At 36.3% G+C, this 27,609-nt stretch overlaps 1 non-coding gene across 1 annotated transcript; it reads right to left on the reverse strand.

Annotated features, from left to right (window-relative positions):
* Nucleotides 1-1,226: 1,226 nt before the first annotated feature.
* On the reverse strand, nt 1,227-21,901 carry LOC123793339 (uncharacterized). The gene is made up of 4 exons (XR_006779920.2): nt 21,579-21,901; nt 16,199-17,500; nt 8,487-8,568; nt 1,227-1,571 (listed from the first exon to the last, which is right to left on the reverse strand). It is a non-coding gene; the product is annotated as an uncharacterized LOC123793339 (transcript).
* Nucleotides 21,902-27,609: the final 5,708 nt, after the last annotated feature.

Genomic DNA, 27,609 nt, shown 5'->3' on the forward strand with positions numbered 1-27,609 from the left:
CTAGGAGATTTCTCCTTAAACTCTTTGTGCCAAAATGCAATTTATTTTGAGTACTTTTGAGTTTCTTAGGACTTTAATGAGTTTAATGAATGTTTGGCTGTCATTTTTACATCAGTGCTGTCTATTATGAATAGCCACAAGCTTTAGAGGCTAGTTCTCTGTTACAGTCTACCAGACCAGTTCCCTCCCTGGCTGGTGGGTGAACATTAGGCATTTTTAAATTGTTTGATTCTGAATACATATGGTACAACAGTAAGAAGTACGTAATCTACTATGCTGTGTGGCAGATATCCAGAAATAGAAAGAAGTTCATCAAAGTACTGGCACCTGCTCGTGCTCTCTCATTCTGATCTCCTCAGGGAGGAGGAGCACAAATGCCTATCAAGGACCACTGTGGACAAAATAGACAAAGTAGAGCCAAAGACGGTTTTATATAAATGCAGATGCTGGGTTGGGTGCACTATAAGATACTGTGTCACTCAGGTCAGGGGAGTTGGAGACTAAAGCTTTAATGGGGGAAGTGGAGGGAGCACATGTGGGAGTCCTGGAGGCTGTCTTTCTCCCTTTGTCATACTACTGGTGAGGGCTGAGTGTACTTCCGTCACCCAGCTTTATTGAAGTATAATTGACAAAAATTGTGTACATTTATGGTGTACAACACGATGTACTGATTTATGTACACATTGTGAAATGGCTACCATAATCAAATTAACATATTATCACCTCACATAGTCGTCATTTTTTTTTTTTTTTGTGCTGAGAACATTTAAGATCTACTCTCCTAGTAAAGTTTAAGTATACAATACAGTATTGTTAATTATTGTCTCCATGGTGTACTTTAGATTCCCAGAAGATTTTTATCCTGCATAACTAAAAGTTTGTATTCTTTGACCAACATTTCCCCATTTCCCCTACTGCTCAGCCCCTGGAATTCATCATTCTACTCTCTACTTCTATGAGTTTTACTCTTTTGAATTTCTCATGTAAGTGAGATCATGAAGTACTTGTATTTCTGTGTCTGACTTATTTCATGTAGCATAATGCCCTCAAGTTTCATCCATTCATCCATATTGTTGCAAAATTTCCTTGTCTTTTAAGACTTAATAATATTCCATTGTATATATGTAACCTATTTTCTTTAGCCATCATTCATCCATGGAGACTCGGGTTGATTCTATATCTTGGCTATTGTGCGTAGTGCTGTAATGAACATGGGAGTGCAAATATCTCTTCAAGATACTGATTTTATTTCCTTTGGCCATGTTCCCAGAAGTGGGATTGCTGGATCAGATGGTAGTTCTATTTTTAATTTTTTGAGGAACCTCCATACTGTTGTCATAATGGCTGTACCAATTTACATTCCCACCAACAGAGTACAAGAGTTCCTGAGCTGGGTGTATTTTATGCAAGTAGAAAAGCTCGGTTTTAATGAGAGGAATGCCAGGGTGAGCCATATGGGAAGAGAGGCACGATCAGACTTCCAGGTTTAGTTTGGCTCCAAGCTTGAAGGAAGTGTGACAAGAGAGAGGCCAGGTGGTCTGTGAGGCTCTGGTACTGTCTGACTTGCCTTCCTAGGTAGGAAAGAAGATACATATTTAAGTCAAAAGCCCTTGCTGTGGATGAGGAGTGTACACTGGTCTGAGCCATTTCTGAAACCCAAGGAAAGGTGCCCATTCAGTTGAGGAGGGAGATGCTCTAGCATTTGACAGAATGACCTCTTGAAACAGCAATATCTGTAAAATTCTCAGCACAAACTACGAACTGCAAAATGGAAAAACAAGTTGGTTTCAGAAAGAGAGAATCATGTACTAAGCCATAGATAGCATCCTGATTTAGATATTCTTGTTAAAAAAATAAAAAGACAATGATAAAGTTTGTCATGTGGTATTAGAGAAAATCTCCCTATTCAGCTGTAGGATTCTTCAAGACAATTTGGTTTCCACCTGGCTGCCCAAAGAGAATTGCTTGGCTGCTATAGCAACTGTAGTCCCCGAATGTATGGCAGTTGACAAAAACACTCTTTATACGCTGATTTTTATGCTTAGCAACGTAGGCTGGGCTGGTGGGCTGGATAAAATAACCAGCTGGATGATAAAATTGCTGTACGACAGTGTTGTCACAACCCTTTATCTCAGACTTCACCTCCCAGTCATCCCCAAATCCCATCAGCTCCACTACCACCCCCACCCCCATCTAGCCACCATCATCCCTCACCTGGATTCTTGCAGTGGCCTCTGAATTGCCCTATTTGCACTCGTATATTTCTTCCTTCTACTCTCAACAGCTGTCAGAGTGGTCCTCTTAAAATCTGTCAGATTCCTGTCTTCCTTTGATTTAAACCCTCCAGTGGTGTATTAGTCAGCTCTTGCTTCAATTAGGCTGCTGAACAAACCATTCTGACTCTCAGTAGTTTACAGCAGCAAGTCCACAGCTCAGCTGGGGTGCCTCTGTTTCAGGCTTCAGGATGGGTTCTGATGTGCTCCATGAACCTTACTCTGGGACCCTTGCTGACGGGATGGTGACAGCCTTGAGCTTACTCTTCAGATGGTAATCAGGGGAGCTCCAGAAGCCAAGACAACCCATGTGAGCACACGTAAGGCCTCTGTCTGTGTCACATTAGTGAACATTCCATTGACCAAAGCAAGGCATATGTGTCAATGGTGTAAGGAAATACACGTTACACACGTGGGAGGGGCCTGCAAAGGACTATAGCCAAGGGTGTGTGTAAGTATATCATCCTATTACCAGCAAGTGAAAAAAAAATGGGACCAATAATCAAAGCTCCCCAGAATTGCTTCTGAGAGCTCTTGGGGGTGGGGGGGAAGAGTTCTTACCACAGTTTACAAGGGCCTATGCAATCTGGTCTCTGACCACCTCTAGGAAGTGATTTTTCTACCCCTTTTCTCCTTTCTCTCTGTTGCAGATGCTTTGGTTCTTTTTCTATTCATTGAACCCTCCACACACGTTCTTGGCCCTGGACTTTTCCATTCATTATTCCTGCTGCCTGAAATTCTCCCCACACTTCTGCAAGCTCACTCTTCTCCATCTCATTCTGGCCTCTGTTGAAATGTCATTTCCTAAGAAAAGCCTTCCCAGGCCCCATGCTTCACCTGCCAGGACTTGCCACACTCCTTCTTCACAACCTGCTCAATTTCTTTTTTTTTAAACAGCACTAGCACTGCCTGTCATGTGTTCTAAACATCTTTTTTTATTTGGTTTTTCTCTGACTATTCCATGAGAAAGTAAGCTTGACGAAGGCAGAACATTGATGCTCTCAACACAGAGCAGGGGCTCAAAATATAAGTGTCGAATGAATGAACAAACTGAATTTCAGTAGCTGTCAGGTCCTACTCCTTCTCTATCGCTCCGCACAACCTGCAAAGTCCTGGGACACCAGCACGTGGCCTGGGAAAGACAGAACACTCACAGGCCAAGGGCAAGGTGTTTTTGCTTTTGTTTTTTCCCTCTTTGGTTTCTTACAAGCTCCTTCCGCCGATGGAAAATATTGATCTCAGAGTCATTTTTTCTTGTATTTTCCCTTCCAAGTAGCTCGTTGAAATTGAAGAAGGCCCAGGATTTTGTTATGAGCTCCTATCAATCATTGCTGGAGTCGATGCACTCTGGATTGTTTGTGTGTCTGTGTGTATTAGGGGTGGGCAAACCGTTAATATTGGGTGCGAAGTTTCCAGCTTCTACTTTTTTGTTTTTGCTTTAATTATTTTTGAGGTGTGGAAGTTCCCTGTCATGAATAAGGCGTGTGTATATTTGAACATACAAAACTCTTATTCTCTAGCTCTAGGGGTTTGACCCAGAGTGAATAATCTGGCCCTTGAGAGAGGTATTGAAGAAAGCACTTTCAGAAACAGGGTATCTTAAAAAGACGTATGTAGGGAGGACTGGAGATACCAAAAGGCCTGGTTTTACTGGGAAGGCCGGACGATAGCATTCACACCGTGGGCAGAGAATCCTTCACATACGTGTGTCAACCCTGCAATACCTTGTGGCTGCTCTGGGGGCAGGCCTGGCCAAATACCAGCTGTGAAGGGGGTCGCATGTGTGGTAGAAGGGTGGAAGTCATTTCCGCAAGAGAGCTCCTTATCAGTGCGTGATTGGAGATGATATGCAGAAGAAGAACTGCGATTTGGAGCGTAGGGAACAAAGCCGAAAGTCAGGAAGTGGGACGGCAACCGGTCAGTGTGTCGGAAGGAACACAAGGGAACCAGGGAACAGGTTAAGATTCAGCACAGAAGATCAAGGAAAAACGGCAAGGTACAAGGGGGCAGTTCTGAAAGTCATTCTGTCAATGCCCCAAGCGTGCCTCACACCTCTTTTAGGTATAGCCTGTGAGTTGGAGCAGATATATCAGATGTGTGTGCTCAGTATTTTATAGAGATTATAGCTCAATTTATTTGTTTGTTTGTTTTTAGGATTTTATTTTTAAGTCATCTGTACACCCAGCGTGGGGCTTGAACTCACAACTCCAAGATCAAGAGTCACGTTCTCCACCTACTAAGCTGCCCAGGTGTCCCTCAATTTATTTGTGTTTAATTGCTATTATTGTTTAGGTGAAAAGGCATAATTCAAGTTAGATAGGTGTGTAAAGGTTCTAGTATTTGAAGGAATCTGAGTTGCAAAAAAAAAAGTAAAATATTCTCTTCTACCTCAAGTCATTTGGTGTGTCCTAATTTAGTCCTAATGAGGTGTGTCCATTTAGTCCTAATAAGCAGAAATGATGCCCATTACTCCAATCAAAGGTAAAAAAGAAAAGGTATGAGAGTAGATAATTCGGTCTGTCTTGAAACCCAAATCTCTTCTTTCAGAACTCTAATGACGTATTTAGACCCTAATCGACATGACATTTAATGGAATATATATTTATAAATTTTTAAAGTACACGGTTTAAGTAAAACATTTTTGTATATAACCAATAAATATTGCAACATCTTTACATTGTAATTGTCATCACCATTATTGTGTCTTTATTTGTGGCTTTAGCTCAGTATGCTGAGATAAAGGACAAACGTTTGAAAAATATTACATGATTATATTGGCAACATTAAAGATCATGGTAAGCAAGCAGCCCTTATTCATGTAATTGTTTGGGGCATCAAAGAGTTTTAAACAAACCCTGGTTAAAACTGCATTTCATGAATTCACACTCATTTACTAAGTTTTTTTCCTTTATGTAAAATCACATTGCCTAGGGGGAAATCTTCTATAGGAGACACTGATAAGACACACTTTCTGGGATTATCTTGGGCCCATATAATCTGTTTCTACTCTGCCTGAGAGCATTTTATTTCCATCAGTTTCCTTTTCTACGTTTTCCCTCTTTCCAAATTAGTTTTAGGCAGTGGATACTTATATATCAATTGTCTTCAATAATATAAGTACTTCTTTGTTCATTCATGCCAACTCTTTATCATGGTGTCTGGTACAAGATAGATACTCTCTAACATTGGTGTTCATACTATCCCCAGACTAGCACATTTCCTTGTCATTTTCCATTGCTCCCTCATTCAACAAATATTTACTGAGGTCCAGTCAGGCTCATAAAAAGTTGTACGATAATGAACTACCCCACTGGGCTGCATTCTTGCCGTGTGGGGGTCAAAGCCAAGACTACGATCAAGTTATATGGTTCAATTCTAACAGAATTGTAACTTTTCCTTTAGTCGTCTAAGGTTTTGTAAGCAAAAACTCCTACTAACTGCCCAAATCCTCTATGTCAAAATATAAAATTATTACTCATTATTTATTTGTACTATTTTTTTCATTATATACCATTATTAATTTGTACACCAGTGTCTTTGCATTAGTTATCTATTGCTTTGTATCAAATTACCCTCAAACCCTAACAGCTTGAAACAACACATGTTTACTATCTCATAAAGTTTCTTCAAGTTTGGAGACCAGAAATGACTTAGCTAGGTGGTTGTGGCTCAGAGTTTCCTTTGAGATTACAGTAAAAATGTCACCCAGGGCTGTGGCCATCTGAAGGTTTGACAGGGCCAGAGGGTCTGCTTCCAAGATGGCTCAGTCACGTGACTTTTGGCCAGAGCCCCAGTTCCTTGCCATGGAGGCCCCTCCATAGAGTTGTTTACATGGTATCTAGCTTCTCTCAGAATTAGCAACCCAAAAGAGAGCAAGATAAATTTAATTTCTGTCAACTGAAGAGCAATATTCTATACTCTTAAATAAAAGAAACAATCTATTAATAATGGTTTTAAAAAAGAGAGGAGGGGGCAAACAGACAAAGCCTTTTATGACTTATTCCCAGTCACTTGCAACATAGTCTGTTCTTTGCGAGTCATTAAGACCAGCCCACACTCAAAGGGAGGAGAATCAGCCTCCACTCTTTGAAGGGAGAATACAAGAGTCTGTGGACATATTTTAAAACTACTAAAATCATAGCATCATCAAAGCATTCTGAGCCATCTCCTTACTTTCCTAAATGAGGAAACTGAGTCCCAGAGATGTGATGACGCTACGAGCTCTCACCACCCTCACACTTCTTTTTTTTTTTTTTTAAAGAGTTTATGTATTTATGTGACAGACAGACAGGCAGCGAGAGAGGGAACACAGCAGGGGGAGTGGGAGAGGAAGAAGCAGACTCATAGAGGAGGAGCCTGACGTGGGACTCGATCCGGGAACGCCAGGATCACGCCCTGAGCCGAAGGCAGATGCTTTAACTACTGCGCTACCCAGGCGCCCCCACCCTCACACTTCTATCCTATATGGAGTTGAAGACTTTCCTTTTTTACCTTAGGTCTTGGAGTTTTCTGGCTTCTGGGTTTTATTGAGGTTCATTCTGTCCCTTTCACTGCTTTCCATCTTATATATAGTCAACTAAATAAAATTACACATTTATCTATAAGTTCTTCATAAACAAAGAACACTTATTACTCATATTTGTATCCCAAATGCCTGGCATAGAGCCTGACACACTGTAGGGACTCAAATATATATATATTAATTTGAGCTAACTGGTTAATATTTGCTCATCTCTCACTGACATACCTTTCAAGTTGGTGTGCTCTTGTTTAAAGTCTCAGATTAAAAATAGCCAGAGGATATCTCTTAATTCTGTTTTACAGTTTATAAGTAAAGAGTGTGTACATTTGATCATGAAGATATTGAGACAAATAACAATAACTGAAAAAAAATGTTTTTTGCCTGCTATTATTCTAAAGGAATCGTGTGGTAGGAGGTTAAAAAAAAGGCAGATTTATGAAAGGAAATGAGAATACTTAAAGTGTTCATTAATAACTATAGAACTGAAATTGGTAGCAAATAGAATCTGTCTAAAAAACAGAATCAGCTACTTCTTAGACGTTAAGGTTTACTAACAGCTAGTGTGGATAACGGTACAAATTTTATTCAATAGATGAATGTGAATGAATGAATGTGAAAGGAAGACATTCCATTTTATTCTCTATTCCGTCTACCAGAGTGAAACAAAATCCCAGAAATACAGTATCAGTGTTGAAATAAGTCTATATGCAAGAGCTAAGTCTCCTTGTTAGCTATTAGCTGATTCTAATTACCCTATTGCTCTCGGGGAGCACAGTCCATCTCCAAACCAGGTCTCTGTGTCCACTAGGGAACACAGTCTCCAGAGAAGGTCCAGGGATTAGCAGCAAATGGGAACCGGAATCCCACTGTAGCCCTACCTCACACTGTTCTCTTTAGTGAGGTAGTTTTTCACTGCTATGAGCTACTCATGAATGTATTCATTTATCCACTAATTGTCAAGCACTGTCTACATGATTCACATAATGCTGAGGACCTTAACCAGTTAAAAACAATAAATAAGGCATTTCTTATGGCACTAAATGTACCATAATAATATTCACTTCCTTAGTATTTTCCAATGGACAAGATAAGTTATGCATCTAACCTTCATTAGTCAACATTGCCAGATTAGATATTATCCCCATTTTACAGATGAGGTAAGTAAGACTTAAAGCGTTTAGAGGATGGGTCTTAGATGGCAGGCTAGCAAGTGACAAGCCTGAGCTCAAATTCAGGCAGTCTAACCATATGTAGAACACATTCTCCATCCACAAGACATATGTCCATTGATTCGAAAACAAGGACACAATTACTAAAGTTCAAGGACATTTATAGCCTTGAGTGAATGTTACAAAATAAACTTTTCTCTGGATCCCAACTGTGGAATGTGAGATCAGTTACATCTCAAGACAGTCTGTCGGGCCTCAGGAAAGGAACATGTGAAAAGTGTCTGTGGGCCAACAGTGTCCTTACACTTAAAAAAAAAAAATACATTTAGTAGAGTTAAAAGTGTGGTTAGTCCCCTTATCACTTATCATCTTTTATTGCTACTTTCTCTTCTTCTTATTCATCATCTTATTTTGCCTACTTTCCTTGATTAATTTTGGTCTTAGTTCCCAAAGGAAAGAGAAAATTAATGTTAAAAAAAATATGAGGATGCAAGATGTAAAATTTCCTCAGATGCTTCTTACCTCAATGGCTGTGGTGCCTTCTTCATGTGGGGAATTCAGATCTGTGGGAAGCCACGTTCTTGGGAATTTTTGATTGGATGAGCTATTCACATGACAGACATGAGAAAGTAACAGTGTTAAATGAGACACATATATTTGCATTACACAAAGTTTAAAATTATAATTTCTCTAGTTTTAGTTTTAGGTTTTTAAAATGTTGTTTTCCCTGGAGAGATAGAAATGGCATCTTGAGGGGAAATTACTTCACAGAAGCTATGTAATTTAATTGGATTTATTTCTAATAATGTGTGACATGAAAAGGTTAATTTGAAATGTTGAGAAGCAATGAACTCCTTGGATGATTCACCAAAAATTAGCTTTACTTTACAAATTACTGTCTTTCTTGCCTGAGGGTCAGCTGGTACTGAAGTTCTCAGGCTGTTGGGTATAAAATAATGAGAAGAAATAACATCACATAAAAAAAACCAAAATTTCACATTCAAATGCCTGTTATAACATAAATTAAACCACTATTTTACATATTTTTTCATTACTTTCTGGTTTTAGTATATACCCTAAGTTTCAGAGCATTTTCAAAAGTCAGTGCCTTGAAACTTACATACTTTAGTTAGTAGTCTGATAAAAACCAGAATAATTAGATTTAACATGCTAAGAACACCTTTTACTTGTTTTTTTCATAGTACTGAATTTACTTTTTGATTTAGCTTTTTGGATTATTCCTAAATGTGGTTTTGAAATACTTCCTTTAGTACATTTAGCTGTATGTTTTGGAGCCAATAAAATAAACTGAGAAATGTTTAATACCACTGGTCAGAATTCAGATATATTTTAGTAGTGTTCCAATAGAGTAAAATAAAATAACTACCTTTTATGTTAGGCAATTCATTAGTTATTGACCCAGTAATAAATCATCTCATAATCAAAATAGTTTCAAGGCCCAAACTTCAATATCATTTAGTAATTCATTCACCTGTCAAATGTTAATTAAATATCTCTTGGTTACTTACTAAAGTACACAACCAATCTTATGCTGATTATCAGTATACAACCCTACTAATAGCTAGAGTGAGTATTAGCAGTATCATATAGGAGACTGTAGAACCATATATACATAATATTATATGCATATATTCTATAGACTACGTAGCACCACATAGGTTAGTGCATTTTGTGTTGTAAGAATTTCCTTCAGAATGTTCACAAATTCAAGCAAATTTTCTTAACAAAATACACCGCTTCACAACTATCTAAAATAGTGAAGAATGTGAGTTCTTGACCCCTGTGAAGTACAAAGGGAAAATAGTTATTGGTCGTAGAGAGACTGGAAAAGCCAAGATGGAGGATTGCTTAGGGAAATCCCATGTATTATTAGTTAGGTCCAGTTACCCTACAGAATGCAAAAAGAGGTTTCAACTCTACCATCTGTGTAACCATGGGCAGCTCCGTAAGCATATATAAAGGGGGCCACCAACTATCATAACTCTATAATCATTATGTTTAATAATGCTTTTTAGTTATAGAATGGTCACTGAAGACAGTATCAACATTTACTGAATGATAGAAAAAGATGGAAACCAGAAACTTTGAGATAATGCATAAGAAAAAGATAAAACTGAAATGTGCTCAGAAATACTTTCAGTATTGTCCTTGTAAAAGCACAATATGGTTTACATTCTTTTCAAAACCGTAGTGTGTCTGAAAGGCAGTTCTATAGCCACTGGAATCACTTCACATGCAGGTAAGCTCATAAGGCAGATGGAGTCTCTGGCTTTGTTCACTTGGAGATGTTTTAAAATTTCGTTGGTTTGGGTAAACTTTGTCATCTTTTAGCAGCTACTTCTCTCCTGTTCACATTTGCCTAGATTAAATGAGGCTAAAGACTTTAAAAATAAGTGTTTTTGTTTATCTGGTTTGGATTCACTGTGTAAAGTGAAAAAAAATTTAAGCATGCATTATATAAGCATTTGGCTATTAATGTGTGAAGCAAAGGTTTCATATTTTATTTATAATTTGTTGTGATGAAAGGCCTGATTCAAAACACAAATATAGCCACAAAGCCACTGTTCAAAAATGATATCTGATTTTTTATGACATTTTGTTTCTCTAAAAGAGGGCTGGTGTCATTTAGGAAATCTTTCTTTTTAATACTGAAGCCTAGGGGAAAATCTATTTAGTTTAATGGTCAACCTTAGTTATTATTTATATTCTTTTTGACTGTCTATGCTTCCTCTGGTGGATAATATTACATAAGAAAATTTTCCATTTATTTCCCCTTTATTCTCCTCTAGACCCTGTACAGCCAATACAGTAACACTGTACCCCACTAATCTAAAACTCTGCACCTGAGTGATACATTCTATCATGTTCCCTTTATCATATAGTACTATATCAGTATAGAATTTCCCCATTGTAATTTCTGAAAGCTAAACAAATGTAGCCCAATTAATCTGTTTTAATTGCCCATTAATAAATAGCAATAACATATTGCTATTAATAAATAGCAATAACAAAAAGTTTTTTGATGCTCATGAGACAATTTACATGTCATGGGCATGCCAGAATCTTTCTTTATGAATACATAGGAAATATTTGTTCCATTGTAAGGAGTAAAAATACGATTAATTTGATTGTATCATCTCATTATTTTTGAGTATGCAAAGAGTGCTTTGTAAATTATACGTTTAGCCATTAGTACTAGCCAAGGAGGAATGACCTGGGTGTTCTGTTTAACACACTTTTTAATGTTAAATAAAGCAGATTTTAAAAAACCAAACTATTGGATTTGGGCCCTTAATTTACCCAGAGTATACCTGTTCAGAATTCCACAATTTCATAAGTAAATGTCACTATTTTTTAGAAAACAATGTTTTATTCTTGCCTCTCCTTTACCAACCTTGCAAAAGATTCTTCAGAAAAAGACCTCCAATATAATCCTGCTTTCAACTTGAATAGAATGAGCAATGAGAACAAGCACAAATCTAAGAATTATTATTCATAGACTAAAACTTCTTCGTTACAAAATTAATCTACAGCAGTAATTTTCATGGGATTTTCAAAGCCAAGTTCATTTAAGCCCTCTCTTCCTGACCTGAACACATACACACCTGATTTGAAAACCAGTGATATAGACCAAGGAATCCATTTTTTTCCTCTCTCCAGATTACTTTATATACAAATTGATAGCTAGAGTTGGTGTACATATTGTATACATATTGAAAACCACACATGTATACATATGACAACTACTATATATAATATGCTTTGTTTTATGAGGACTTTTAACCATAAATGAAAAACATTTTAGTTCCAACAGAAAAACTGAAAGGATGCAAACAATTCAGACCTGAAAATATACAAATGGCCAATAAATATACTTTATAAAATTTCAAACTCACTAATAATAAAAAAATGCAAGTAAAAATAAGTTGCCATAAGTTTTTAAAATGCTGAAATACCCAATGGTGCTGAAGATATGCTTAGTCTGTTTAAACACTGCTGGTCAAAGTCTAAATGGAAATAACATTTCTTGGAAAATAGTTTCTAGGAAAAGAAATTTATATTTATTCAAATACATTTATCTTTGCATGATTTAATGGGAAAAAGTATAAATAGCCTAAATACCCAATTATAATGGAATGTGTATATCATTTTTTTGCATCTATATAATGGAATATTATACCATTAGTAAAAAAATTAGCCTTTAGAAAAGAGCAATTATTATTTTTTTCTAATACAGAGGTAACAATATCATTATAGAAAATCAGAAAATACTGAAATAATAACAAACAGTAAGATTACCTATAGCCCAACTACACACAGAAAACTTTGTGTGTGATTTTTTTTCTATCTTTAGTTAAGGTTAAACTGTATATACTGTATATTTAATTTTTTTAGATTGGGGAGAGGGGCAGAGGGAGAGAGAGAAAATCTTTTTTTAATTTTTTTAAAGATTTTATTTACTCATTTGTCAGAGAGAGAGAGCACAAGCAGGGGGAGCAGCAGGCAGAGGTGGAAGGAGCCAGATGCAGGAATCAATCCCAGGACCCTGGGATTGTGACCTGAGCCAAAGGCAGATGCTTAACCGACTGAGCCACCCAGACACCCAAAGGGAGAGAGAATCTTAAACAGGCTCCATACCCACCTCAGAGTCCAACTTGGGGCTTGATCTCAAGACCCTGAGATCATGACCCGAGCTGAAACCAAGAGTTGGATGCTTAACTGACTGAGCCACCCAGGCACCCCCTTTTGTTTTTAAGAGAGGGGGAGAGAGAAGGAAAGGGGGGAGGCTGTATATTTAATTTTTAATCAATCTTTTTTTTAAAAAAATATTTTATCGGAGGTGATTATGTGTATATGTGTGTGTTGCAGAGAAAGCGTGAGTGAGAGCTAGAGAGAATAAGAAAGCTAGAAGGGAGGGTGCAGTGGGAGAGAGAGCAAGAGAGAGAATGGGAATTCCTTGGAAAAAAAAATTTAAGGCAGATTCATTGTTGATTGAATGCCCTTTGATCTACTACAGATTTTTTTGTTTGTTTATTTACATAATCTCTACACCCAATGTGGGGCTTGAACTCGCAACCCTGAGATCAAGAGTCACATGCTCTTCCAACTGAGCCAGCAAGGCACCCCTACTATAGTTTTTTTCTTTTCTTTTTCTTTCTTTCTTTCTTTCTTTCTTTCTTTCTTTCTTTCTTTCTTTCTTTCTTTCTTTCTTTCTTTCTTTCTTTCTTTCCTTCTTTCAACAGTAACTGGAACAGGAGTATCTACATGTGGTGGATTATTTGCAAAGATGGCCACCAACAATTCCTTCCATCCCTCTATATATGTGCCCCTCCTTCCATCAAGAGGCGAAGTCTTCTACCCTTAAACCTGGACTAGTCCTATGATCTGCTTTGGCCAGTAGACCGTGTGAAAGTGATATTGGTTGACTTCTGGGCCTAGGTCTCAATAAACTTTGCAGCTTCTGTTTTTTCATGCTCTTGGAAGCCAGCCATTATGTAAAGAATTCCAACTGTCTAACTAGAAAAAGTTTATGGGGAGAAAGGGAAGGATCTTGGAAGAATTATAAAGAGAAGAGAGGCCCATTCAACCCCCCGGCATTCTAGCCACCCCAGCTGACTGCCAAATTTCTGGGTGAAGCCATCTTGGATCCTCCAGCCCCCGTGGAGTTGCCCCAGCTAATGTCACTCAGAGCAGGGACTAACTCTCCCTAGTAAAACCATCCATTTGGCAGTTGTCTGCCATTTTGTTGATGTTCTAGCCTTTATGTATTGGAATGATCTGTTAAGCAGCAGTAAGTTAACTGAAATACCGTATGAACCAGATGTGGCTAATGGTGAGATGGGCTTAGGAGGCAGAACACCTCTGGGCATGTCCCTCTTTCTTTTACCCTTTCTTTTTCTCTTTTCTGAAACATGGCAGCTACAGATGGCAGCCCCTATATGGTGGTGAGGTGACGGTAGGAGGATGAACTTCTATATACTAAGAACAGCATGGGGAAAGATGGAAAGGGTTAGATTGCTGATGGCATCCCTGAACTACCACCCTGCCTCACATCTGCCTACCTCCAGAATTCTTGCAGGTACATCTGCCTACCTCCGGAAGTAGGTAGGTAAGCGCTTACATGTTTTAAATGCTAAGCCTATTTGTGAGGTTTGCTGTCCCTTCCAGCTGAATATAATTTAAACTGACTCAGCAGGCTTTTAAATTTTTGGTAAAATTTCAAGACACAAAAAGAATTACTTATGATATAATTGTATGTGGCAGAATCAGGTTTCAAACATGGTTGTCCTAACAATAAGAAAAGTATCTATAGCTATCTATCTATTTATCTATCATCTATCATCTATATCTATCTATCTATCTACCTATCTATCAATCATCTTTCTATCTGCTTATCCACGTACCTATCTATCCATCTGTCTCTATCTTTGTCTGTATCTATCCATTCCTTATTTATCACAAAGGAATAAATGAATAAAAACTGGAATGTAACACATCAAATGCATCTTACGACTTTTATAATCAGTGGTTCATTCACTTAATCACTTAATGCAACTCACTGAGTGTTGTTTTCTCCAGGCATAAAATAGAGCTAAGCAGTATATCTATGTTGCAGCATTGTTGGGAGGTAAAGAAAATGTATGTAAGGTGTTTAGATTTGTGCTTATACTAAGTAAGTGCTGAAAAAAATGTTAGCTAAAATGATTTCTATTAAGTTTTCATTTTTATTTCTATTATTTTTGCTTCTCTAATTTTTATAATAAGAGTAGTTACTTTTATAATCAGAGAACAAAACAAAGCAAAGAGATTCTTGCAGAAAAATCTCTGGATGGTACTTATACAGTATTAAGCTCCAAAACAAATACAAAGTTCTATGGAGCAGAGGTTGAGTTTCCAAGTTTTGTGGGTTAGAAATCGGGTCTGCTAGAATCATTTCATCCACTGCCTGAAATGTTTACAAGTATTATTTAAGTATTTTGTTTAATATTAAATGGCAAAAATGAATCTTTATGGCAAAGTCAATCTTTCTTTTACGTTCTTCTACATATCCTTGACTAAACTGGTGTACTTCAAAATTGCCACAAAACCCCACCCAGTAAAGCTTGCAATGTTTCTAGATGGGTGGTTCACAAAACATTAAGTTGAACTTGTCTGAGATTTTTCTGAACATATGGCAAAGAGGTGGGAGCTAACACTTTTAGTTACTTATACTCGCTGGATTTGCCTGGGCTGATATTTCTGGAACTTTAATATTACTCAAAATAAAGTAGAGAAAACAGCACAAAGAATTTGATTATTTCTGACTGGTGGTTGATCCCCAGTGTTGATGGAAATCTGGCAATTATAACAAGAGAGTCTGATGGCTTTGGATTCTTGAATTTTAAGTCATTTCATAACTTGAAGGTGGATGTTCCAATTTCAGTTTTGCTACTGACTGGCTTCCTATTATTATCACATTGTCCTGGTTTTTTAATGAGTAAAATGGGATTATAATGCTGATCTTTTCTGCCTCTCTCTCTTTCAGAGTATCTCAGATGTTGAAATTCTTTAATGTGAAGTATAACAATGCATGCAATATATCCAGATAAAATAAAAATATGCAACTAAGGAAATCACTGCAGAGGGAATACTGAAATGAGAGAAATAAAATGAAACTAGAAGTGAGTAGTAAAATATTTGCCAAAAGATACTGTGTGCTTGTTGGACACGAGCCATGATTTTGACTCTGTGTTCTCTAACAGCCAACAAAAAGGAAAAAAAAATATGGGCTACACAATTCAGCGGGTCAATAAGACAGAACTGACTGTATCAATAGCCATACAAACCCAAAAGCAAAGCTGTTGTTCCAAGGACACTATGTTCCTGGGAACTTCTCTACCATAGCTATATTAACACTTTCATAGGGCGATTTCTTATAAAATTATTCGAAACAGACCAGTGAGAGAACACCAAGTTCAGTATGATCAATCTAGGTAGTACCAAAATACTATAAATTCTAGTGCAGGCTTTCTGATGCTCTAACTTCATCCAGGGATTCACACTGAAGCACTTAGACATGGAAGGATTGCACAACTTTTTCCCAGTCTTCAATCAGTCATGTTTCTTTCAAATGAGCCTTTGTTAAGAACTGGATTGTGATTGCAACATGTTGCCAGTTACATTTCAAGTTAATTGCCAGTTAAGTTTCAATGGAGCTGGCAAGCAGAACCTACATTCTCCTGTGAAAGCAGAGCTTAACAAGGACAGCGCCAGAACAGAGTCACCAGACCTCTTCATGCAGATGGGCTGAGGGATGGGCAGGGCCAGGATTCTCCTCTTGAATATGAGCTGTGAAATGCGGTTGTTCAACAAAACAAAAAAAAAATTTAAAATATAATAATAAATGGAAAAACAGACATTCAAACTGGATGAAGTCTAAAAACAAAAGAAGCAGAAATCGAGTATACTTTTAAGGTAAGAGAATTTATCCCCAAGAAAAAATATTAATTTTAAAATACAGAAAAAGCCATTGTTAAGAAAATTAAATAGACTTGAAAATAAATTCAATCTAAGAAGTGAGGTCTAAAAAGTAAAAAGTTAAGAAAGAGGTTATTAAGACTAAAAGTAGTTTTTAAGAATATAAACTTTTTCTATTAAAACTGTAGAAATAAATTTTTAAGTTACAAGAAAATAAGAGCCAGAGAATCTAAGATATAAAAATAAAATAGAATAAAAATCGCTAGTACACAGCATATAAGTTATCAATAATAAATTTTAGACAAATGATGAGGTGATGAACTGCAGAAATCAATTTTAAGTAAGGGCAGGAAACAACCACGCAAAAAGCAGGCTCATGGGAGGAGTCCCTTATAAGGAAAGGTTTTCAGTGCAGGTGACTTAAGAGTCAACTCATGGGTGAGAGTGTCTTTCCTCACAGAGCAGAGCTATGCAAATTCCTCCATCTGATTTTAGTAGAGGACCTCACTCCTCTTGGAAACTTGCATAATTATAAACATTGGTGTATCTACATCTTTACACCTGACTTTTGTTTTGTTTAGGAAAAAGTTCTGAAAGTTGAGTTGACTAAAGAATATACACATTTTAAAAGGTTTTAAATGATATATGATGTCGATTTGTCCTGTGGCTGGTAGTGATTTCTGTTTAAACAGAGCACAAAACCATCTTTTTTACTTCCACTTTGTCTAACCCTGGTATTATCACACTGTTTTCTTCTCCAATCTGCGAGGGGAAAAATACCTTGTTTTAAATTATGCATCTTTGATTGTTATTGAGATTGACCCAAATGCTTATGGAAGGAAAATTTGTTTATTCAGTACTCTTCTTCTTTCCTCTCTCTGCTAATCTTGATATAAATAGAGCAGAATACTTTAATTCTCACAAGTCAGATAACTTAACTGGCAAATGACTGTGGAATAGACATGAAATACAAAACACGTTTGTTCATATCCCTTTTGTTAAACCAGCCTTTTCCAAGCTTCCTGCTTGCTTGTTAGCTCTCAGATCTGGCTTGACTCCTAAGAAAATGGAAATGATGATTAATTAATGACAATAGTTGCTTGAATTCCCAACATTATTTGGTAACATAAAAATGCTCAAATGACTCTTAGGAAGTTTTAGGTAGTTTAATTAAAATAAAAAATAACACAATAAATTAAACTAAAACTGTTGTGTTGAACAATCAAGCATAGTTGTCTCATGATAATAGAGTTGTAGTATCAATTTTTTGTATTTTTTAGCATTATCAGAACTTGAAATTAAAACGAAGTGACAAAATTAATATGGTATTTAGATTGCAGGTAATATCCTATGTATTTCAAATTTTATTTCTTAATAACAATTTATGGACTACACATTTATATTATTATCTAATGTGTACAGAGTCCTCTTCATGTGGCTTTTAAAATGTTTTCTTACTGCCCATTTAGAGGATATTGAATATTCAGAAGGTAAGATCGATGGCTTCTATGTTCTAAGGTGAGCAAATAGGAAAATTTGATCTGTATGTTAAGAAATATTGACATCTTTTGCAAAAATAGTTTCAATATTGAAAAGGGAAGACAGATGTCCTCAGGTTTTAAAAATAAATTTCAGATTGTAAGACATGAAATTACAGGAAAGGTTTTCAATTTCTTAGAGAAAATAAAAATTACAAAATATTTAATCAAAAATTCAAGTTGCTTCACTTTCATGGCAAGTGCTCAAAATGTACAAAACTATTTGAAGGCCTAAAAAAAAAATCCAAACTGAAATTTCATTAGATACTATTTTAGGATTTTTTTTTTTCTTGCTTTTAATAGAGTTTAAGAATAACCTTTAACAAGCAAAGAGATATTAAAGGGTAAATCAAAGACCTTAATTTTATTTTTTATTTTTTAATTTATTTTTTATTTTTTAAAGATTGCATTTTTTTACTTTGGAGAGAGAGAGCGAGTGGAGGGGAGGAGCAGTGAGGGAGGAAGAGAGAATCTGAAGCAGACTCCATCCTCAGAGCCCAAAGGTGAGATCAGAGAACACGACCTGAGCCGAAACCAAGAGTCAGTCGCTCAACCAACTGAGCCACCCAGGTGCCCCACACTTTAATTTTAGCAAAATGTTTGACTAGTGGAGCAGAGAATGCCTGAAATAATTAATTAAATGTGAAAATGTTTTAAAAATCATTGCTGATGTGGTAGTAAGTTAAGAAAAACCATCAGACTGTAGAATTAACAACGACGACAAATCCCACATATCCAGAACAGTAAGTGAGCCCTAGAGTCAGTGTTTGCCAGAGAGCACCTGCTAATTGTTAGTAACCTTGAGCCTGGATTTTTAAGGCCCATGTACCCACACAGGCTGGAGGCAAACCATGGGCCTGAATTTCATAGAAGTCTGAGTCAGAGATAACTTCAAAAATCTGAGAGCCCAGTTCCCAGAGGACAATACCCTCAGTGACTGAACTTGAGGGAAAATCCCCTTACAGAGGAAAATATTGAGAATACTTGCCCATCTAGCCGTGGTTATTATATTTGCTTATTTGTTTGTTTTAAAATTGTGTAATACTTTGTCATCTTGGGGCCTTGCTGATTCTTGGGAGACCGCCCCTGCCAGGACTACCTAATTCCTAGAGCGAGCTGAGGACTTGCCTGTGAGCATGCCTTTCATACGCAAACCAAATAATCCTGAGTCCCTAACCTCAACCACCTCTTTTGTGTAACTCTCACACACCAAGCCAAGATTCTCTTTGCCTTAAATCACCCCAAGACCAGGGACCTAATAATTAGGGACCACCTTATAGTCCAAAGCCCCCCAAAATTATTCAAACTATGCAATACTCAGGTTGCGCAGCTTGCTTACCCCTTCCTTCTTGCAAAAATCATGATAAGCCTCTGCCCATGTCTTTCTCTTGTTCCTTCTGCCTTCTGATCAACACTGATGATTCCCCACATAGCTCTGCATGACATGGCATGCCCCATTCTCTGGGAAATTGCGAGTAAGAAAGCATTTCTTTGAGGCAATTGCCTCCATGTCTGTCATCTTACCGTACCTGATTAAAACGAACCCCAAGTACACATTACAACACACTGGCTTTGGTTAGAACAGAATATAAAATTAAAAGTAAATATAAGAAGAGGAAAAATCTTTTAAGAGTTTCTAACCAGAATTTTTCTTTTTTTTAAGTAGGCTCCACACTTAGCATGGAGCCCAATGTGGGGTTTGAACTCACAACCCTGAGATCGAGACCAGAGCTAAGTTGGACACTTAACTGACTGAGCCACCCAGGCACCCCTCTAACCAGAATATTTTAACATACATGGAAATGGGGCATGAATTCACACTGCTATGTGACTTTAAAACCAAGCCAATAACTAAGTTAAAATGATTCTGGATTGGTAGTGGCCCCAAGAACCTGACAAAAGAAAACATAGATGCACTATGGGGAAAAGAACTTTAAAAACAACTTTCAAACATTTCTCAGAGTTCCAATCAATATCATCTCCCAATAAAATGGCATTAAGAACATGAAGAAATAAGCCATAAGCTTATGAAACTACCTGCAAGGCCTTGTAGATATAACAGTCAGAAAAATATGTATGAGTATTTTTTAAATCTTTAAGAGTGAATCAAAAATATAAACAAAGACCAAATTGCTATTGATAAAGAACCAAACGGAAGTTCTAAAAATTAAAATATAAAATTAGATTAAATCTGATCAATGGATAAAATGACACATTACACAGTTAAAGAAAGAATTGCTCAATGGAAGATTGATGCAAAGAAATTATCCAGAATCAGCAAAGAGAGAGGAGGACATGAAAATATGAAAGAGAGGACAGAGGGAACAGTTTCAGACACTCTTAACGACAGTTCCAGAATAATAAAATAGAAAGGATGGTGAAAAGGACATATTTGAAGAGGTAATTGCCATTTCAGATGTTATGAAAGCACCAATGTACCAGTATCAAATGAGAAAACTCAACGAATCTCAAGGAGGTAAATAAAAACAAATACACACCTAGACATGGTGAAATTAAAACATTAATGAAAAAAGAGCAGTTACTTAAAGCATCAGGGAATAAAACAGATTAATCACAAAGGAAGGACAATTGGATTAAAACTTGATTTCTCAACAGCAGAAACTGAAGCCAGAAACCAGTGGAATAATATATTCTAAGTACTGAAAGAAAATAATTGTTACCATGGAATTACAGATTAAATGGAACTTTCTTTCACAAATGAGATGTATATAGGTATTTCACATAAGAAAAAGAATACAAGCTACTGGTTATTAATAGATAGTCTATTTTAGAATGTAAATCTTGTACTCAATTAAAGCTCTCCTTTCCCCCCAAGTCCAGCCTGGTGGTTTTGGGACTTGTGTTAACGGGGGAAGTGGAGCAAACTCTCTTACGACCTTGTCCTCTTTCAAGCTCTTAGTCCTCTGGTGTGGAGGCAGAGAGGGAGAAGAGTCTGTGTTTTCATGTGCAACTGCCTATGGATAATTGGCTGATGTTTCCTTTGTTAGTTGAAATGCTCTTTCATTACTTAAATCCACCATAGTAATTTGTTCTTCTCTTTCTGTCAGTTCCAGCTACTTCTCTGTGGTAGGCATCCAAATGTGTGTTTTCTAATGGGCAGAAGTTCCCTGGGTCTGTGAAGAGCCCTAATGGATTCTTACCCTTGGCTGCCATGGCTTGGAAGGGTCAGCTGAAGCTTAACCACTTACTGTCCCCATTTCTGTCATGGGGATTTCACTTCATTACCTCCTGCGGTTGGGGATGCCTGTTCCATTAGGTAGCTGTCTTGGAGAGTACTAGCAAAATCACTCAATTTCTAACCTATACCCATTGTGCTTGTAGGAAACTGATATTCTTGCCACATCGCACGGTGGGGATACAGGCAATTCCCCCTGTGGTTGTCTCTCCTCCTCTCTCTTGCCCCTCTCTTCTGTCATCAGTAGCTTTAAGTTTAGGGCAGCAAGTGTGCTGCTCGTTCTGTAGCTTAGAAAATGTTACACGAGGATGATCAGCAGTCACAACGTTGTGGAAGAGGTAGTAGTTCTGACATCCTCACCCATGTCGGATCAGAAAGAATATTTCGAACGCTCCTCCTCACCTACGGGAGGAGTATGGGAAGCTGCTCCACAAACTCTCATTCCCTTCAAAGGTGACTTCTAGCCTTCCTTCTTTGTATATCGTTCAGGGGAAGTGGAGAAGTGGAGGGCTGCTCTAATGGGTGGTTCTAGCTGTGCTGAAGTTGTGACTTTCAGAAATCCTCTCTTCCGAGTGGTTGGCCCCACCACTGGTAGTTTTTGATTTTAGAATTTAACATTAGAATGTGGGTTCCAGGCGTCACTTCTGGGAAAACAAGAAAATACACTTGGATTACTTGGTGTCAGACTATGGACCTTTAGGGACTAATTCTGGGACAGTAAGAAAGTTTTCCATTGGTACTTTACAACATTATGTTATAATAACATAACTTATCATTGAAGACAAAAATTGTCCTCTGCATAAATGTTATGCAAACATTATTGAAGATCACTGAATTCTCTGTGCTATATTAAAAACTAATGCTTGTAATGAAACAATCAAGTTTTAAAATATGCACAACTGTGGCTGTTGGATGTAACATCAAACTATAAATAGCATTAGAAATAAACAATGAAGGTGAAGTATGTGAAATATAGGTAAGAAAGCACTCTGGTTTGCGTAATTGTCCAAAATGAATGTATACAGAGCCATTCAACGTAAGAATTTTAGGGTGCTAATTTCCTATATAAATTCAATTTCATAATTTTGAGACTAATTCTGAGTCTTAAACTACATTGGACTTGGAAGGAAAATTCATTTTCTATTCTCATTTCTATTCCATTTCTCAGATGAGTAAAATAATAAAAATTTTTGAGTGACTATGACTTTTAGTCTTCTACAAATTAGTACAAGAAAAAGGCAAGTTCTTGCCCACACAGAATATTCAGCCAAAAGTATAAGTCAGTGAAAAATCCAGTTCAAGTCCTTGCCTTTATCTGTTGGCCAAATATTAGTAGGATTTGTTTTTATTTAATGTTTATTTCTTTATGAACTCTTACTGATTTCATGCTAACGGTTAATTTCAGGTTTTGTCCTTCAAGAATGACATATTGTTGAATGACTCAAATCCCTGTCACACCCAGCATCTTTCAAAACCATCACATTTTTTTAGAAAAAAAAATTAAAGAATCCTATCTTAAAAGTATGACAATAATCTTATGCATTGATAAACTTCTCAATACACAAAGAGTAGTTACAGTAAATGAAGATTGATTGTGATGTAATGTTCAGCAAATATCTATGAATATATTCAGCAGACTTGGAGTTGATGTAATTAAGAAAAACAACAGATCTTGGAAACACAGCTAAGGTTTATGAATCAACGCTTATCTGATGTGACACCTGAAGCTCTTGAGGGAGATTTGATTGCAAACATGTACATCATACGAATGGCTGCCAGGGGCAGGAAATTTGGCAACAATTAATCTGTCCCGAAAGTTTTCATATAACAAAGGGTAATATTTTCATAAATCTACAAAGCCACACCCTAAAAATTTTTTTTTGAAGTTTTATTTTATGGAATATATCTTCAGGATGTATTTCCAGAACTTCATTTTGAAAATATCTGTTACTTTCTCCATTATTCAAATGCAAACGTACATGAAAATCATTTCAAGTTACTTCAAGTTTTCCTGTTTCCACTGGATATTTGGCCAGATAATTGATGTGATGGAAGTCTAGATTTTACCCATTAGGAGGTGGTAAAAACACAAGGGCTTATTTGTCCTTGTTGTGAGATATGAATTACAACCACAAAACTTTAGATTGTCATCTGAGATCTTCGTTCTTTCATTTACCAATTCTGTTTTATTTAAAGTAATGAACTGAATAATATAAGAAGGTATAGGCCCTCTGACCTCTTTCCCAGGTCATCTATTTGAAAGTCCTATCATTCATAGAAAGGAACTAACTCCAGTTAAAGTTCCTCAAGTTACATTCTTCAGTTTTGAATATATAAAAGGAAAAGGCAGAATTCTTTATTGGCAAACACTATTGTTACTGATTGTCCATTCTTTTCCAGCCAACTCTAGTAGCTGTATATGACTCATTTCATGATGCTAAGAAAAATCAGTTATTTCACTTCTGTAAACTACTTTTACCCTTTTAAATTTCCATAATTTTGAAAAAGTTACAATATTATACCTTTGTTATTTGTGAATATACTTTTCTATTCCAGTATTCAGTGTGTGTTAATAACATAAGCAGGCAGTTCTTGGGTCCTCTGGTCCCACTCTTCCTGCCTCTTGTAACCACATGGGATAGTCTAATGCATGATCTAACTCCAGCATATGGCTTCTAATATTCTTCTCCCCTAAAAGTCATGAGGGCTCCTTGGAGTATAGCTGACTCCACTTAAAATCAGGAAAATAAGAATGGACTTGAAATATCCTGATGTTATCAAAAACAAGGATGCTTTCAGAAACATCTGAGGTAGTATGAAAAAAGGATAAAGAGTCTAGTTTATCAGAAGGCTTCCAGGGGCCTTCCGGTATATCAATTTTAACACCAAAAAGAAAAAAAAATGATTATAGTCAATTTGAACATGTTAAGTATCTTAAAGGAGACATGATTCTATGATGAAACTAAAAATGCACAAGTTAAAAACTGGTTGTAATGCTCATATAGTTTTCCAAAATAGAGGTTTTTTTAAATACGTAAGTTAATTTCTCTTCATTTTTTCTAATGGAGATGAAAAATTTGACAAACATATGTAAAAGATAGGGGATAACTTGTTTACAATGTGGTGAAATGTATTTGAATTAGTTAATAAAAATAACATGTCAGCGAATCAAAGGGAAAAGAGTGTATAGATCAACAAGGCATTGTGAAAAATGGCAAAATAAGGAAGGGAAAACTTTAGAATGCTTACATCTTAATGACACAAAAGTGAGACCAGACAAGAATACAGAGGAAATCTGACAAGGTAGTGTAGGTTTTAAGGAAACAATTGTGCAGTTAGGTTGCCCTGGCAACAGGAGTATCTTATCATGCTAAAACATTATAATGAGAAAACCACGTGAATGTGAACTAAATCATAATTAGAGTGGTCCTATCTTCCTTAGAGATAGGTTTGGAAAAGAATCTGGGACCGGTTTATGCCATCAACAAAAGATGAAGTCACAAGAGAGAAAATTTGAGTGACGTTCTCAAGAGAGAAGTTGAGCCTCCGTGCTCACGAGCTTCTGGATATGGCACAAATCTGTTTTTTCTACTGATTTCAGTTAAGTCAGGGAAAATAAATAAATCATACATATATACATATTTTTTTCACATCATCTCAATTATTATATATTAGTTAGAATCACCACTGGGAAGGAACACTGGACTGGAGAAACTGTGGTAGCTAATTTTTCAGGGTGCCTGTGGAAGGTGGCTTTGGACCCAAACTCTTGTAGCAGTCTGGGCTGTGGACAAGTGTCCTGACTCTTATTAACAGAGAGTCTGGATATGTCCCTCCCATTTAGCGATTCCATTTCTGTTATATTTCCTTCAATAACAGGAAACAGGTAGATGTCTGAATCTGCCATATTCCAGTGAAGGCAGCATTAATTGCTAGAACATTCTGCTTATATTGACCTAAAATTTACCCCTCTAATTTTGTCTGTCCATCATAGGTTTGCTTTAGAGAGCCACTAAAGGCAGTCTAAAAAAACATTTTAATCTCTTTCTGAGCTTCAATTAACTTAAGCAAATGCCTCTTATAAGGTGTTTAATAATGATATATGTTTAAATATGCCCCTTAGTAACTGTAACTCTATTATTAACCATAATAAATAATAACGTATGTCTATCACTAGCAATAAAAATATTGTATTATTATTTGCAATTATGTATACATCACTTTATATTTCTATAAACAAATATGAACAATGACTTTCCCTGGCTGTGAGTCTCTGCAGGATGAAGAGTGAGTGTGAGGTACCAAGAGAAGATTCGTTGAATTCATCATTTGATTGATTTCAGGCTTTTGATTGTGTGTTTCTCTGTTAACCACCTCTAGCCGAAGGATGACGTGAGGCTCAGGTGAGACGAGTAATATGTCAAGCTCAAGGGAATCAGTGACATCTATTTTTAAACATTGTGATTTGTGAAAAATCAATTTTGCCTTTTGCCATCTTGCTTTGATTTAGCCCAACTTTCTTTTTGTAGAAAAATAAGTACAAATAGCTGGTCGAAAAGAACGCAATTTTCCTACAAAGTTCTCATGGTTCTTGTCTTGAAAGAAAGAAAGAAAGAAAAGATCTGAATTTAAGTGGTAAAATTCTTGTGTTCTCTGTAGAGGACATATAGCCAGCAACATGAAGCCTCTCACTACCTATTTTTCTTCCACTTATATATCAGGATTGGTTGTCTGATCCAGAGAAAGGGGGTAAAAAAGAAATGAAATGAAGTTATTGATGTTTTTATAAAATAGGCATTCTCTCTCTTTTCACAAACTATAGGAAGTTCATTCGGCAACACTGGTTTAATTTTTGACTCCTGGAGAATTTAAAAAATGACACGTGAGGTAAGACTTGAGAGAATGAATTTAACCCGGCAAAGTCAATCCTATTACCCATTATTTATAAGGTACACTTGTATCTTCAATGATACCTCAAGGTTCTCAAAGAGATATTAAATAATAATAATAACAATATTAATAGTACATTTCCTAAGACAAAGAGATGTTAGTACATTTGAACAATAGTTGAAACCTGTGTTTAAGTTCCTTCACTCTTTGAGGGTGAGATTAAAAAAATGGACTTTGGCAGTCAGATTTCAGAAACGTGTATTTTGCATGTAAATAGTGTACATAATACTTTTTAGTATAAGAGAGAAGACAAGCAATGACGGAAAATGCTCAAAGATGTACTTGGCAGGATTTCATGACCATGTACAGCATCCAAATCAGCTGATGAAATACTTCGGCTCAGTAACTGCCAACAAAGAAATTTTAAGATGAATGTCAAAGAGAAAGAAACTTTAAAGGGCAAATAAATTATGGAGTAAATTAGCATTAATAACAAGTTATAAGGAAATTAGAGCATTTTCATATTGACAAAAAATACCAACCAAGATTTATTTAAGAATTATAAAGGAAACAAGAACTCACAATAGAAAAAAAATGGTCAAATGATGGTTAGAGGGGAAAGGAGGAATATAATGTGTTAATTACCTGAAGTTTATTGTTTATAACTTTGTTTTGAATCGAAATAAGTCAAATTTAGAGATTGAATGTAGCTCATAAAACACTTTGGTTTTGTAAATTTATCAGTCAACTTATTTAAGACAATTTAGAATAATTCAAAATATATTTTACTAAAATTATCCTACAACACAGCATAAGTTAGGTAATTTGACAAGTGCATAAATGCTGAAGGTTAGTAGAATCTAATTTAATAAACTTTTTTGCTTGAACGGATTAATGCAGTTTACATTCTTCATTCACAAGTATTTAAAATTAAATCTTAATCAATTTTATTTACAAAAATGATCATATATATATAAACATATTGACAGCGTAAACAGAAAATAATACGAATACTAATAATTCTAATCCATCAAGCACAGCCTTGCTTATTGTTTTATTGTGCTGGGTAATAATGTGAATCCATTTAAAATTAATTAACATCCTGTCAGTATACATGCCTTTTTCCACCAGGAAATGTAACAAGACAAATTTTTGAGCTGCAAATACATTTTCTTATTTAATAGCCAATAACAGTTGTAATTACTTCTGAGAACCATAATTCAAGCAAACGTGATTATAATTAAACATACAAATATATTCACAATGATACTTAAGAATCTGTTAATAGTAAATAAAGTTCTTTTTTATTTAGAGAGAGAGGGAAGGGGTGAGGGGCAGAGGAAGAGGGAGAAAATTTTTTTTAAAATTTTATTTATTTATTTGAGAGAGAGAAAGAGCATGAGTGGGGGTGGGGGAGGAGAGGGCAGAAGGAAAGGGAGAAGCAGACTCCCTGCTGAACAGGGAGCCCGCCGTGGGTCTTGGTCCTAGGACCCTGAGATCATGCCCTGAGCCGAAGGCAGATGCTTAACTGACTGAGCTGCCC

This window comes from Ursus americanus, chromosome 13 (assembly GCF_024610735.1).
Source record: "Ursus americanus isolate L20-20 chromosome 13, mUrsAme1.1.p, whole genome shotgun sequence".
Taxonomy (NCBI): Eukaryota; Metazoa; Chordata; class Mammalia; order Carnivora; family Ursidae; genus Ursus; species Ursus americanus.